The sequence below is a fragment of the Haematobia irritans genome, chromosome 4 (assembly GCF_050003625.1).
Source record: "Haematobia irritans isolate KBUSLIRL chromosome 4, ASM5000362v1, whole genome shotgun sequence".
NCBI lineage: Eukaryota > Metazoa > Arthropoda > Insecta > Diptera > Muscidae > Haematobia > Haematobia irritans.
The window spans coordinates 14,409,005-14,425,023 of record NC_134400.1 but is presented as its reverse complement, the minus strand read 5'-3'; the positions used below and the strand labels follow the sequence as shown (position 1 = coordinate 14,425,023).

The 16,019-nt window shown below is 31.8% G+C and overlaps 1 protein-coding gene across 1 annotated transcript in view; it reads left to right on the top strand.

Annotated features, from left to right (window-relative positions):
- The first annotated feature begins 5,050 nt into the window (after nucleotides 1-5,050).
- The window catches only part of LOC142236996 (uncharacterized), a 41,951-nt gene continuing 30,982 nt past the window's right edge, over nucleotides 5,051-16,019 (top strand). The window contains exon 1 of the mRNA XM_075308284.1: nucleotides 5,051-5,068. The gene's annotated coding sequence lies outside the window, so the exon portion shown is untranslated. The remainder of the gene's footprint in view (nucleotides 5,069-16,019) is intronic.

The following is a 16,019-nucleotide window of genomic DNA, read 5'->3' as shown; positions in this document are numbered from 1 at the left end:
CCTCCCACGTTCCCTGTAAATTTCAAGTAGATCGGCGATGTTTAAATTTTGCTCTATTGTTTTAAAGGGACGTCACTTTCCCCGATACAATATCGACAAACACCGTAGTGAATAGCACCCCTAACCTTCCCTGAAAGTTCTTGAAACTTTCCTTCAAGTGTGGGGCAAGGAAGGTTGCCTCTTCGTTCATAACCTTCCCCCACTGCCTATGTAAATTTCAAGAAAACTTTCTCTCCTTAGTCGCCTTTCTCTTCCCTTTGGAACTTTCGGCGGATCTAGTGTTCGATGATCTTAAGCGCTGTGATAAAAGACGCGTAGCTTGATCTTCTACAGATTCTGAATTTATACGATTTGAAAATCGTACTTGTTCTGATTGCACTCGGGCATCATGTTGTTGTTGTGTCTCTGATTGTCGCGATGCAGCAGTTCTTATCAGTTGGGAGCGTAATCGTTCATCCCATTGTTGTTGCGTCTCCGATTCTCTTAATGAAAGAGTTCTGACCAATTGCGATTGGAGTCGTGTATCGCGTTGTTCTTGCGTTTCAGATTGTCTCAATGCAATAGTTCTTACCATTTGCGATTGGAGCCGAATATCGCGCTGATTCTGAATTTCGATTTCTCGAGAAGCTAACGTCCGTATTCGTTGTGCTTGGATTCAGCGGCGACTTTCTTCAGATTTCTCTAATGTACGCAATGTGCTTGATCGAAATCTTTGTGACAGGATTCGAATTTCATGCTGTTGGTTTGTCTCTGCTTGTCTAGAAGTTGTTGCTCTATTTCTATTTTCTTCTAAACGCAACTCACGCTCTTCTTGCGACTCTTTATTCCTTCTTTGTTTTAGTTTCTGCGATTTTATAGAAAGTTTCGTAAGAGTTACCTTCTTCTTCATTGGCATGATTTAAAAATTTATTACAGGAGTTACAGAGTTGTGAATGCAAATGGTAATAATTGCTACACACTGATTTCACACTGACTACTTTATCGGTAATAGTTATGAAAGGTAAAATAACAAAGCCACAATTTAATAGTTTTTTTAATATCAAAAGATACGCGTGTCCGCACTATTTCGTTTTTAAAAAGCAGGTAGAATAGTTTCCTAAAAACATTTTGCACGACTACTGTGAAGAGTAGTACTGTACACTGTATTTTACTGTACTGTATTTAAAAAAAGTAGAGTAAAGGGGAGAGACCCCTCCACGACTAAATTTCGAAAAATAAATTAGCGGCTCCTTTTCTAGGGGCCACCCCTACCATCCTGAAAAATTTTAAGTTAATCGGAGAAGTTATGTCCAATTTTCAAAAAAATCGCGCAAGGAGGAGGTACCCCTCCCAGACCAAATACCAAAAAATGAGGTACCCTATTTTCACCACATGGTCACCCTCTACATTCTTGAAAAGTTCAAGTAAATCTGCTTGACCGTTTCCGACTTCAAGCAAATCCGAAACTTGAAAAAGGATCGGCAAGGGGGAGGTACGCCTCCGGCAAAGGGTCCCTTCCCTGATTCAATTTCAGAAAATGAAGTTGCGGATCTTTGTCCCATAGTCACCCCCAACTTTCACTGAAAATTTTAAGCAAATCGAAGAACGTAAGTCAAATTAACAAAAAGTCGGGCAAGGGGGAGGTACCTCTCCACGACCGGATATAACAAAAGGGAGTACCTTTTTCTACCAAATGATCATATTTTACCTTCGGTTCAACCGTTTGCGAGTTCAAGCAAATCTGAAAACGTAAGTCCAATTCTAAAAAAATCGAGCAAGGGGGTGGTACCCCCACCCCCCCGGGACAGAAATATAAAAATGATTTACCCTATTTCTACTACATGATCATCCTTTACCTTCTCTTAAAATTTCAAATAAGTCGGTTCAGCCGCTTCCGATTTCAAGCAAATCGGAAAATTTGAGCTCTATTTTCAAAAAGTCGCTTAAGGGGAGGTACCCCCTCCCGACCAAATTTCGAAAAAAAAATTTGCGAATCTTTGTCTAGGGATCACCCCCTACTATCCCAGAAAATTTCGTGCAAATCGGTCAACTTTGGTCTAATTTTCAAAAAGTCGGACAAAGGGGAGGTTCCTCTTAGCGACCATATGTCAAAAAATGAGGTACCCTATTTTCAGCACATGAGTGCCCCCCACGATCTCTGAAAGTTTCAAGTAAATCGGTTCAACCGTTTTCGCGCCAACCCGGAAAATACAAATAAACAAATAAACAAACAAACAAACAAACAAATAAACAAACATAATTTGAATTTTATATATATAGATTTTCTCAAAATTTTGATTTTATAGAAAATTTTGTCAAAATTTTATTTCTATAGAAAATTTTCTCAAAATTTTATTTCTGTAGAAAATTTTCTCAAAATTTTATTTCTATAGAAAAATTTGTCGAAATGTTATTTTCTATAGAAAATTTTGTCAAGTTTTTATTTCTATAGAAAATTTTTAAAAATTATATTTCTATAGAAAAATTTGTCAAAATTTTACTTCGATAGAAAATTTTTAAAAATTGTATTTCTATAGAAAATTTTGTCAAAATTTTACTTCGATAGAAAATTTTGTAAAAAATTTATTTTCTATAGAAAATTTTGTAAAAAATTTATTTTCTATAGAAAATTTTGTAAAAATTTTATTTGTATAAAAAATTTCTAAAAATAGAAGATATTGTTAAATTTTTATTTCTATTAAAAATTTTGTCAAAATTTTATTTCTATAGATAATTTTTTCAAAAATTTATTTCTATAGAAAATTTTTTGTCAAAATTGTACTTAAGAAAATAAAATTTTGATTTTATAGAAAATTTTCTCAAAATTTTATTTCTATAGAAAATTTTGTCAACATTTTATTTCTACAATTTTGTCAAAATTTTATTTTCTATAGAAAATGATTCTCGCTTCAATTTAAATTATATAAAACTAATTATATTATATAAAACTATATAAAACTTCAAAATTGCTTAAAAAGAAGAAATCGCTCTAGTCGCTCAAGCAGAATAAAATGAATAATCAGAATAAAATTTTATTTCTATAGAAAATTTTGTCAAAATCTTATTTCTATAGATTTTTTTAATTTTATTTCTAAAAAAAATCTTAATTTCTTTCTATAAAAATTTTTTCTCAAAATTTTATTTCTCAAAATTTTATTTCTTAGATAATTTTGTCAAAATTTTTTTTTTATAGAAAATTTTCTAAAAATTTTTTGTTTCTACAGAAAAGTTTGTCAAAATTTTAGTCTATAGAAAACTTAAAAAAATTTGATTTCTTTACAAAATTCTATCAAAGTTTTATTTTCTAAAATTAAAAACAAGATTGTCTTCACATAAATCGGATTTAAAAACAACAGACAAACCAATGGAACAAAAAACAGCACTTGCGGCCCACTGTACTCTGGCTAGTCACATACCTAACTTAAACAACGTAGAGCTCCTAAGCAAGGTAAACAACTACAGACGAAGATTTACTCTGGAGATGTTACACATAATTAACACTCCAACTGACGAGAGAATAAAAAAGAATAAAATTTAAATGAGAAGGTCAACAATATCAACAAGAACAATTTTATTTCTATAGAAAATGTTGTCAAAATTTTATTTCTGTACTAAATTTAAGTAACAAATTTATTTCTATAGAAAATTTGGTCAAAATTTTATATTTATAGAAAATTTCGTGAAAATTTTATATCTTTAGAAAATTTTGTCAAAAATTTATTTTTTTAGAAAAAAAAATGTTGACATTTTATTTCTGTAGAAAATTTTGTCAAAAATTTATTTCTATTGAAAATTTTGTCAAAATTTTATTTCTATCGAAAATTTTGTCAAAATTTTATTCCTATAGAAAATGTTGTCAAAATTTTATTTCTATAGAAAATATTGTCTAAATTTTATTTCTATAGAAAATATTGTCAAAATGTTATTTCTATAGAAAATTTTCTCAAAATTTTGATTTTATAGAAAACTTTGTCAAAATTTTATTTCTATAGAAAATTTTCTCAAAATTTTATTTCTGTAGAAAATTTTCTCAAAATTTTATTTCTATAGAAAAATTTGTCGAAATGTTATTTTCTATAGAAAATTTTGTCAAAATGTTATTTTCTATAAAAAAAATTTTGTCAAGTTTTTATTTCTATAGAAAATTTTTAAAAATTATATTTCTATAGAAAAATTTGTCAAAATTTTACTTCGATAGAAAATTTTGTAAAAAATGTATTTTCTATAGAAAATTTTGTAAAAAAATTATATTCTATAGAAAATTTTGTGAAAAATTTATTTTCTATAGAAAATTTTGTAAAAATTTTATTTGTATAAAAAAAAATTCTAAAAATTTTATTTTTATAGAAAATATTGTTAAATTTTTATTTCTATTAAAATTTTTGTCAAAATTTTATTTCTATAGATAATTTTTTCAAAAATTTATTTCTATAGAAAATTTTTGTCAAAATTGTACTTAAGAAAATAAAATTTTGATTTTATAGAAAATTTTCTCAAAATTTTATTTCTATAGAAAATTTTGTCAACATTTTATTTCTATAATTTTGTCAAAATTTTATTTTCTATAGAAAATGATTCTCGCTTCAATTTAAATTATATAAAACTATATAAAACTTCAAAATTGCTTAAAAAGAAGAAATCGCTCTAATTCTGACGAAACTAAAAGGTCATCATTGAAATTTTTTGAATTTATGTTGCCTTCCAGTTGTAGTTAATTTATCATAAGGTTTTAACTTTTTACCTAGTGTGCACCTGTGGCCACTTAAATTAAAATCGCATCTGAGCACTATAAGAATACTCGTGCTAGTAAAGAAAAATAAAGAGATAAGCGCCAATATAGTGTCCAAACTGTCGTACCTGTCATTTTATGGGCAAAATAATAAACTCAATTTATTCTTCTAGATTTTTCCAGTTATTGAACAGAAAGTTTTTTGCCCCCACAAAGAACTTTTCTTTATCGAAAGAAGCCTGTTATCGCTGTATGTCTCCTTGCTCACAGTCGCCAATACTTTTGGTTGTTCTATTGTAATGATGTCCTGGCTGAAAGGGGCTATAAAAATCATACTGGCAAATATATAAAGAGAAACAGGTAAATATGATATCAAACTAATTTCGAATTTTATGACACCGGAGCTTAAAACAAAAATCGCAAACTAATATCATTACTTGAAGTAAGGCAAGGCTGAACTACAGCAACCCCCCTCGCCACCCAAAAAAAAAACTTTAAACCAAAGAGGCAAAATCGTCCTAATATTTATTAGCCTATTTTGAAGCTTTTTTATCTTTGATCCAAAGTTTCCATATCTCAGCTAATTTAAAGATTATTTCTTTAAATCAAAAGTCATCTCTTTCCTCTTCCCACTCCCCCCTAAAAAAAGAGCATCACAAATCCTTAGACAGTGTCATAAGTGCAGTGATGCCAACTCGCGAAGGTCAAAAAGCACCAAAAATATATTTTAAATTCTAACATACCTCCTCCCACCACAAACTACTAAAGCCAGCTAAAATTCAATGCTCTACTAAAAAAACAAAAAAAACTTCCAAAGATGTATTATAGAACTTTTGTTTTGAAGCATGATTTGTTTATGAAATTATTAACTTATATTCAAGTGTACACCTTGATTAGTTTGAATGCTTTCATCCCATTCATTTTGATCAGTAATGTCTTTAAAATTTCACATTATTTTTTTAGAGGAGAAAAACATTTTTTCGACATTAAATTTTTGACATATTAATAAAGGGTGATTTGTTAAGAGCTTGATAACTTTTTTTTTTTAAAAAACGCATAAAATTTGCAAAATCTCATCGGTTCTTTATTTGAAACGTTAGATTGGTCCATGACATTTACTTTTTGAAGATAATTTCATTTAAATGTTGACCGCGGCTGCGTCTTAGGTGGTCCATTCGGAAAGTCCAATTTTGGGCAACTTTTTCGAGCATTTCGGCCGGAATAGCCCGAATTTCTTCGGAAATGTTGTCTTCCAAAGCTGGAATAGTTGCTGGCTTATTTCTGTAGACTTTAGACTTGACGTAGCCCCACAAAAAATAGTCTAAAGGCGTCAAATGGCATGATCTTGGTGGCCAACTTACCGGTCCATTTCTTGAGATGAATTGTTCTCCGAAGTTTTCCCTCAAAATGGCCATAGAATCGCGAGCTGTGTGGCATGTAGCGCCATCTTGTTGAAACCACATGTCAACCAAGTTCAGTTCTTCCATTTTTGGCAACAAAAAGTTTGTTAGCATCGAACGATAGCGATCGCCATTCACCGTAACGATGCGTCCAACAGCATCTTTGAAAAAATACGGTCCAATGATTCCACCAGCGTACAAACCACACCAAACAGTGCATTTGTCGGGATGCATGGGCAGTTCTTGAACGGCTTCTGGTTGCTCTTCACTCCAAATGCGGCAATTTTGCTTATTTACGTAGCCATTCAACCAGAAATGAGCCTCATCGCTGAACAAAATTTGTCGATAAAAAAGCGGATTTTCTGCCAACTTTTCTAGGGCCCATTCACTGAAAATTCGACGTTGTGGCAGATCGTTCGGCTTCAGTTCTTGCACGAGCTGTATTTTATACGGTTTTACACCAAGATCTTTGCGTAAAATCTTCCATGTGGTCGAATAACACAAACCCAATTGCTGCGAACGGCGACGAATCGACATTTCACGGTCTTCAGCAACACTCTCAGAAACAGACGCAATATTCTCTTCTGTACGCACTGTACGCATTCGTGTGGTTGGTTTAATGTCCAATAAAGTAAACTGAGTGCGAAACTTGGTCACAATCGCATTAATTGTTTGCTCACTTGGTCGATTATGTAGACCATAAATCGGACGTAAAGCGCGAAACACATTTCGAACCGAACACTGATTTTGGTAATAAAATTCAATGATTTGCAAGCGTTGCTCGTTAGTAAGTCTATTCATGATGAAATGTCAAAGCATACTGAGCATCTTTCTCTTTGACACCATGTCTGAAATCCCACGTGATCTGTCAAATACTAATGCATGAAAATCCTAACCTCAAAAGAATCACCCTTTATTTGGAGGGAGTGTATTTCTAATTTCAGTTATGAGTGCTTTTGTGAATTTAAAAAAAGTTTTAAATGGCATCTTTAACAAGTTCAGAAATTCATCACTCGTCGCTAAGCATTTCTAAAGAATACCCTAAATACCAATATTGATTAAAAAAAGAATCAATACCACCTTCATAATAATCAAATTCTATATTTTGCAATACAGTTGAGTTTCTTAAGTTTTTGAAAGTCTAATCCGAATTTTGTATGAAAAGATATCGTCAATTTTATACTGTTAATATTGTTCAAATTGAAAAAAGCACCAAAAGCACTAAATGAAAATGCCAGAAAGCACCAAGTTGGTGCTTTTTTTGAAAAGGCACTAAAAAGACAATTTGGTGCTTTTTGGAAATCAAAAAGCACTAAATTTGGTGCTAAAAGCACCAAATTGGCATCACTGCATAAGTGTTTCCATGTGAGGTGAGTTTACTTTATTTACGGAAAATAAATTGAACTGGAATCTACTTAAGAGACAGAAATTTGTTGCCATTGTAATTGTTATAATGCCAATTCCATCCCACTCTATGTTTTTTTGATATGGAATTCTTGATGATGGTGCAAATAAGCTTGTGTCGACGACGATAACGTTGATGGAGTGATGTAGCATTTGCCACTCTAACACTCCCCTTGGGATTTCATTTATTTCTATGGGATATCTCATAGAGCTAATATATGCTTGTGTGTGCTCGTATGTGTGCTGGTCTCTTTTTTCTTCATTATGAGTGAATGTTTATGACAAATTACTCTTCTCTTCATTATAGCAAAATCAGTGATGCTCACTACTGGAAAAAAATTCATTGAGTGAGATAAATAGGAATTTCCACGACTATGTGCAGTGTTGTTTAAAACACTTGTAACTACACGCTCACAAAAAATCGCTTCTGTAACATATACTCCCAAACATATTTTGCTTCAAGCATATACATTTTTGGCTATTGCCCAAACATTTATATGTTTGATCTCTTCCAATATATAATATGTTTGAAAGCATATTGGTCTAAACAATATATGTTTGGGTAGTCAATTTCCAAACATTTTGTATTTTTGCATCCAAATTCAATAATGTTGTCTTCCAAAAAACAATATGTTATTATGTGGACATATAATATGTTTGGAAGCATTTTGCACCCAAAAATATTATATGCTTAAAAAAAATTCTCCCAAACAATATTGTGCTCAAAATTTTATTTATTTATTTATATATTTACAATCATAATGAATTATGAAAATAAACAGGTAATATAGGTGCTAACAACATAGGTTTTCGAACTGAATGCTCAAAATTTTGTTTCTGCCTAATTGTATATTCCCCCACATCTTTCTCACTTCCACGAGATTTTTTAGTTATTAGCACCGTTTTCTGTAATACAAACATTTTAGAAGAAATTATTCAATTTTATAATTTTTTATTTTAATTTTACCTTTTGCCGGACGGGGATTCGAACAGCGGACCACACAGTTTGTAAGGATCATAGAAGTAGCTGATCAATTGCCCAAGGAAAAATAAAATGTTAATTTTGTAATAACAAGCAACAACCACCAACTTAATTCAATATCGCTCCCTGTTAAATAGCGCTCCAAGCTACTAAACACATATATGTTTATAGGCTATTTCTAAATTAATATATGTTTGCATCCAAGCATATTATATTTACAAACATTTTATGTCCCAAACATAATATGTTCTAACATATTAACATATATGTCCCAAACATGTTATGCTAGTTTTTGAACATTATATGCTTGCACTCAAAAATATTGTGTTTAAAAATTTGTGTTCCAAACATATAATGTTTATAGCCAAACATATGAAAAACAGTCTTTTTCATCCGTGTATGACCTCAAGCCGAATAAAATGAATAATCAGAATAAAATTTTATTTCTATAGAAATTTTTGTCAAAATCTTATTTCTATAGATTTTTTTAATTTTATTTCTAAAAAAATTCTTAATTTTTTTCTATAAAAAAATTTTCTCAAAATTTTATTTCTCAAAAAAATTTTCTCTAAATTTTATTTCTAAGATAATTTTGTCAAAATTTTATTTTTTATAAAAAAAATTTTAAAAATTTTTTGTTTCTACAGAAAAGTTTGTCAAAATTTTTGTCTATAGAAAACTTAATAAAAATTTGATTTCTTTACAAAATTCTATCAAAGTTTTATTTTGTAAAATTAAAAACAAGATTGTCTTCACATAAATCGGATTTAAAAACAACAGAACAACAACAGAACAGAAAACAGCACTTGCGGTCCACTGTACTCTGGCTAGTCACAAACCTAACTTAAACAACTTAGAGATCCTAAGCAAGGTAAACAACTACAGTCGAAGATACTACTCTGGAAATGTTACACATAATTAACACTCCAACTGACGAGAGAATAAAAAAAAGAATAAAATTTAAATGAAAAGGTCAACAATATCAACAAGAAAAGTGTTATTTCTATAGAAAATGTTGTCAAAATTTTATTTCTTTACTAAATTTAAGTAACAAATTTATTTCTATAGAAAATTTGGTCAAAATTTTCTTTTTATAGAAAATTTCGTGAAAATTTTATATCTTTAGAAAATTTTGTCAAAAATTTATTTTTTTAGAAAATTTTGTCAAATCTTTATTTATATAGAAAATTTTGTCAAATTTTATTTCTGTAGATAATTTTGTCAAAAATTTATTTCTATAGAAAAATTTTTATTTCTATAGAAACATTTTTGTCAACATTTTATTTCTATAGAAAATTTTGTCAAATTTTTAGTTTGTATAGAAAATTTTCTCAAAATTTTATTTCTATAGAAAATTTTGTCAAATTTTTAGTTTGTATAGAAAATTTCCTCAAAATTTTATTTCTATAGAAAATTGTTTTTGTAACATTTTATTTCTATAGAAAAATTGATCAAATTTTTTGTATAGAAATAAAATTTGGTCACAATTTTATTTCTATAGAAAATTTTTTCAAAATTTTGTTATTATAGAAATTTTCTCAAAATTTTATTTCTGTAGCAAATTTTCTCAGAATTTTATTTCAATAGAAAATTTTCTCAAAATTTTATTTCTATAGAAAATTTTATCAAAATTTTATTTCTATAGAAAATGTTCTCAAAATTTTATTTCTATAGAAAATTTTCTCAAAATGTTATTTCTATAGAAAATTTTCTCAAAATTTTATTTCTATAGAAAATTTTGTCAAAATTGTATTTATATAGAAAATTTTGTCAATTTTTTTTTCTATAGAAAATTTTGTCAATTTTTTTTATAGAAAATTTTGTCAAAATTTTATTTGTGTTGTGTTTTTTTTTTCACTTTGATACTTTTGTGCCACCTTTTTGCCACTTTGTGTCACTTTTTTTTAATTCCTTTAATCTTAATATATTTTGTGCATTTTTTACTGCTAATCCTATTAAGATTACAAATGTGCTGGATAATTTCGTCAAGCGAAAACACATAGCGCCTAAAACTATGTAACGAAAATTGTCTAAACAACGTAAGTCATGTTACTCCCCTCAACTGTTAACTTCAATTGGTGACTTTCTATAAAATCGAGATAAAATTATTGAAAAAATTGATTCGATTTAAAAAACTAATATAAATTCATTTAATTCGTATTGTTTTGTTTTTTTTTTGCATGTGTTGTGTCTGTGAGTGTGGCTTCGAAATATAAAATATTTTGTTTTTCCTTTACAAACAACCCAAACAATTTATTTAAGATTTATATTGGTCTTTACAATCTTACTTGAAAAGAAGAAAAAAAAACACAAAAAAAAAACTTTTTGAAAAAGTTTTACCAGTCAGAATACAAAATCAGTAAATAAAAACAATGGTGAACAAAAGTTTTATTCCATATTTTTTTTTTTTTTGGATTTTGCACATTTCCAAAAAAAAAAAACAAATACCAAGCCTTAGTACGCAAAACAAATACAATTTCTAGTGAAATGGCATAATAAGTTACAAGACATAATTTTCCCACGAATCAATGGGCAGGAGAATATATGAACAAAGGAAGACATTTCTAAGAATTTCTCAGTATCTGGTTTTTGTTACGGACATGTTCATTTGTTTGCTATAAATGTTGCCTTTCAAAAAAGTTTCACTTTATGTTGTACTTCCTTTTTCTTTTTCGTTTGTGTAAGTTATTCACTCTCTCGACCTATGTCTTGGACCCCCCAAACCCACAAAGTTTGGAATGAAGCAAAAAACCATTCAAATTTATGTCTTTTACAAAGTGTAAATGACAGTTGGAAAACATGAAATTAATGTCAATAACTTGTCATAATTAAAATATACCCTCATAAAAACTATATATGCAATATGGTAAAATAATCTAGGGGTTTAATAAATTCGGGTGAACTGTTTTTTTTTTGTAAAAGAAACAAAGAAAATAACAAATAAACTACCAAAATTTGGAGAAAATTACCAAAAAAACTGGCAAACAAAAAAATCTTCTGTAGAAAATTTTGCCAAAATTTTATTTCTATAGAAATGTTTTTTTCAAAATTTTATTTCTATAGAAATTTTTTCTCTAAATTTTAGCTTCTATAGAAAATTTTCTCAAAACTTCATTTCTATAGAAATTTTTGTCAAAATTTTAATTCTATAGAAAATTTTGAAAAACTTTAATTTCTACAGAAAATTTTGTTGAAATTTTATTTCTTTAGAAAATTTTGTCAAAATTTTATTTCTGTAGAAAATTTTGTCAAAATTTTAGTTCTTATAGAAAATTTGTATTATTGGCCAAAATTTTATATTCTATAGAAAATGTTGTTAAAATTTTGCTTTCTATAGAAATTTTGTTTTAAAATATTAGTTTCTATAGAAAATTTTGTCAACATTTATTTCTATAGAAAATGTCAATATTTTATTTCTATAGAAAAATTTTCTCAAAATTTTAGTGTCTATAGAAAAATTTCTCAAAACTTCATTTCTATAGAAAAATTTCTCAAAACTTCATTTCTATAGAAAATTTTGTCAAAATTTTGGTTTCTATAGAAAATTTTCTCAACATTTTATTTCTATAGAAAATTTTGCCAATATTTTATCTCTATAGAAAATTTTTTAAAAATTTTGTTTCTATTGAATATTTTGTAATTTTTTTTCTATAGAAAATTGTGTCAACATTTTATTTCTATAGAACATTTTGTCGAAATTTTATTTCTATCGAAAATTTTTCTCAAAATTTCAGTGTCTATAGAAAAATTTCTCAAAACTTCATTTCTATAGAAAATTTTTTCAAACTTTATTTCCAAAGAAAAATTTCTCAAAATTTTATTGCTATAGAAAAATTTGCCAAAATTTTATTTCTATAGAAAATTTTATCAAAATGTTTGCTTCTATAGAAAATTTCCTCAAAATTTTATTTCTATAGAAATTTTTTTGGAGAGGAGTACCTTGCAAAATCTACCAAAACATCAAAATTAGGCTATAACCTAACCTAACTTATAATTCTTTTCCGTCGTTGACCTTTTCCTAAATATCACAATATGGAATTCCCACACTCTTAATACCACCCCTCGAATTGCATAAAATACTCAATAAAGCCAAATGACAAGTTATTCAATATCTTATTAGCACATCACCACCACTCACTTCACTTTCGTCCTTTGATCCTAGCTCGTCCGGAATCGATGTCAATTTACAATTTTTTTTTTAGTTGCGTTTTGATTCGATTCGTTGATATTATACTTTAGTTTACTTCATTATCGCAGTATCTGTCTGCCAGTTATTGAAAGATATTTTTCTGATTTTCTCAATTGATTCGATATAGACTTTTATTCCCTAGCTCCAAAGGAGTACGATATGCGTTTTGTAAAAGGCAAAACGAAAAATGATTTATTATGGGTGCCTGTGTCATAATGTTCGTGAGAGGCATATCACCATTCAAATGACATTTATTGGCCATTTTATACGGAGCTATAATATCCCTTTTTAAGCCAGCGTTGCCGTTGTACGGTGCCACAACATTTGTCGAAGCACACTTCTAGTCGACGTACTCTAGACTAAGAAACACGTGGTTTGAGTAATCTCACACCACTAATGGAAAGATGACTAGCGGGTAGGCGGCTGAATAATACGATCGAGCTAATAAATGGATGAAGCCGTAATTCTAGAGAGGTCGCTATTCTTTGGCTTACGGGTGACGAACTAAGGAACTGGGGACTAAAGAGAGAGACTAAAATGATCCCACATCCCCCGGTGATGAATGGAACCAAATGTGGAACAAGAGAGTTCGTTGCTCTCTGGTTCAGGGGTGACTAACTAAGGAATACGTGACTAGAGTGATCACACACCTCTGGCTGGAGTAATCGTACATTTCTATATTGGAAGGATGAAGGGAGGGAAGGCGCCTGACTACAATGATCGTACACCCGTAGCTAATGGATGATAATAGAGAGTTCGGGTTTATGGGTGGCTAACTAAGGAACGTGAACTAAAAAGATTGCACACCTCTAACGGACGTATGACTGAAGGGGAGGCGCCCAACTAGAATGATCCCACATCATTAGCTGATGAATGCAACAAAACGTGGTACTAGAGAGTTCGCCTTTTCTAGGTTACGGGTGACGAACTAAGGACTATGTAACTAGAGTGATCGCACACCTTCAGTGGGCGGACAACGGACTCAGGAGCAAGTGGTTAGAGTGATCGCGGACACCTAGCTGATGAATGGAAGAAATCGTGGTACTATGGAGATCGCTGTCATCTAGTTTACGAGGACGAACTAAGGAACAAGTGGATGAAGTATTTGCACACCTCTGGTGGAAATATGAAGGGAGGGGAGGCGCCTGACTAGAATGGTCGTAGATCGCTCTCATCTAGTTTACCAGAACGAACTGAAGAACAGGTGGCTGGAATGATCGCACGCCTCAGGAGCAAGTGACACCCTAGCGATTGATCGAAGTAATCGTAGTACTAGGGAGATCGCTCTCATCTAGTTTACGAGGACGAACTAAGGAATACGTGGCTGGAATGATCGCACACCTCTGATGGAAGGATGATGGGAAGGAAGGCGCCTGATTAACATGGTTGTACACCAGTAGCTAATGGATGGCATTAGAGAGGTCGCTGTCCTTTGGTTTACGAACTTATGAATACGAAGCTAGAGTGATCTCACACCTCTAGTGGACGGACGATGGACTCATGAGCAAGTGGCTAGAGTGATCGCACATCCCTAGCTGATGGATGGAAGAAATCGTCGTGCTAGAAAGATCGTTCTCATCTAGTTTACGAAGACGAACTAAGGAACATGTGGCTGGAGTGATCGCACATCTCTAGTGGAAGAATAAAGGGAGGGTGGCGCCTGACTATAATGATCGTACACACCTAGCTAGGGGATGGTATTAGAGAGGTCGCACACCAGTACCGGATACATAGCTGGAGGAGAGACGCCCGACTAGAATGGTCCCACATCCCTAGCTGATGAATGGAACAAAAAGTCGTACTAGAAAGTTCGTTAATCTCTAATTTACGGGGGACCAACTACGGAATACGTAACTAGAGTGATCGCGCACCTCTCGTGGACAGACTAAGGAGCAAAGGGTTAGAATATTCGTCCAAACATAGATGATGGATGGAAGAACTCGTGGTATAACAGAAATCGCTCTCATCTAGTTTACGAGGCAGAACTAAGGAACTCGTGGACAAAGTGATCGTACATCTCTGGTGGAAGGATGAAGAAACACGGGACTTGATTTATGAGGATGTGGTAAAGGCGTATACCCATAATATCCGTCGGCCTTTGAATTTGTCTATGCACTCTTCTAGTAGACGACCAATAGAACACGTGGCCAGAGTAATCGCAAAACTCTAGTGTAAGAATGACTTGAGAGTAGGCGCCTGACTAATACGATCGCACACCCCTAGCTAATGGATAGATGAAACCGTATTAGTAGAGAAGTCGCTGTCCTTTGGGAGCCACCGTGGTGCAATGGTTAGCATGCCTGCCTTGCATACACAAGGTCGTGGATACGATTCCTGCTTCGACCGAACACCAAAAAGGTTTTCAGCGGTAGATTATCACACCTCAGTAATGCTGGCGAGGTGTGAGTGTTTCAAAGCTTCTCTAAGTGGTTTCACTGCAATGTGGAACGCCGTTCGGACTCGGCTATAAAAAGGATGTCCCTTACCATTGTGCTTAACATGGAATCGGGTAGCACTCAGTGATAAGAGAGAAGGTCACCATTGTGGTATCACAATGGACTGAATAGTCTAAGTGACGGGCTGCCACCTAACCTAACCTTTGGTTTACTTGTAACGAACTAAGTGGGCGCATGAATGAAGGGGAGGAGCATACTCCTAGTTGAAGGATGGTACTCAAGATGTCGCTCTCCTCTAGTTTATGTGTGACTAAAGAGATCGTACACTGCTAGCTGATGGATGGAAGAAAATCTGGTGTTCGAGAGGTCACTCACACTCCTCCAGTTCACCTGCGACGAACAAGTGACTAGAGTAATCGCACACCTCTGGTGGGCGGATGACTGATATAAGAAACTGTAGTACTAGAGAGGTCGCTCTCCTCTGACTAAGGAGCCTTTCTAAGGAGCCTTTTCAAAATAATGTAAAATTTTGTCCTTTAATATTGTACAACTTTAAATCAATTCTATTCAAACATTATGGAGCTTGGATGGGCGGAGGTTAAGGGTGCGGTGAGAATAAATTCTCCATGATGTATAGTAATGTGCCATCAACTGTTTATTTTGCCCAAAACAATTTGTTAACTTGCTTGTTTCACCAACAAATAATGTCTTATTCTACACCTTCTTCAGAGTCTCGTATGTCCCCTCACCCCTGAGAGTTGTACCACTCCATTTGCCAACAACCAGAGGAGTGTTCAATCTTATGTTACATCGGGTTACAGCTCATGTCATCAGTTTTCGTTTCGATTTTCTAGAATTTCGCATATAAAATAAGAAACAAAACATAAGTCGTGATAGATGCATTTAATTCGATAGGCCACAACGGTGGTGATGGCAAAAA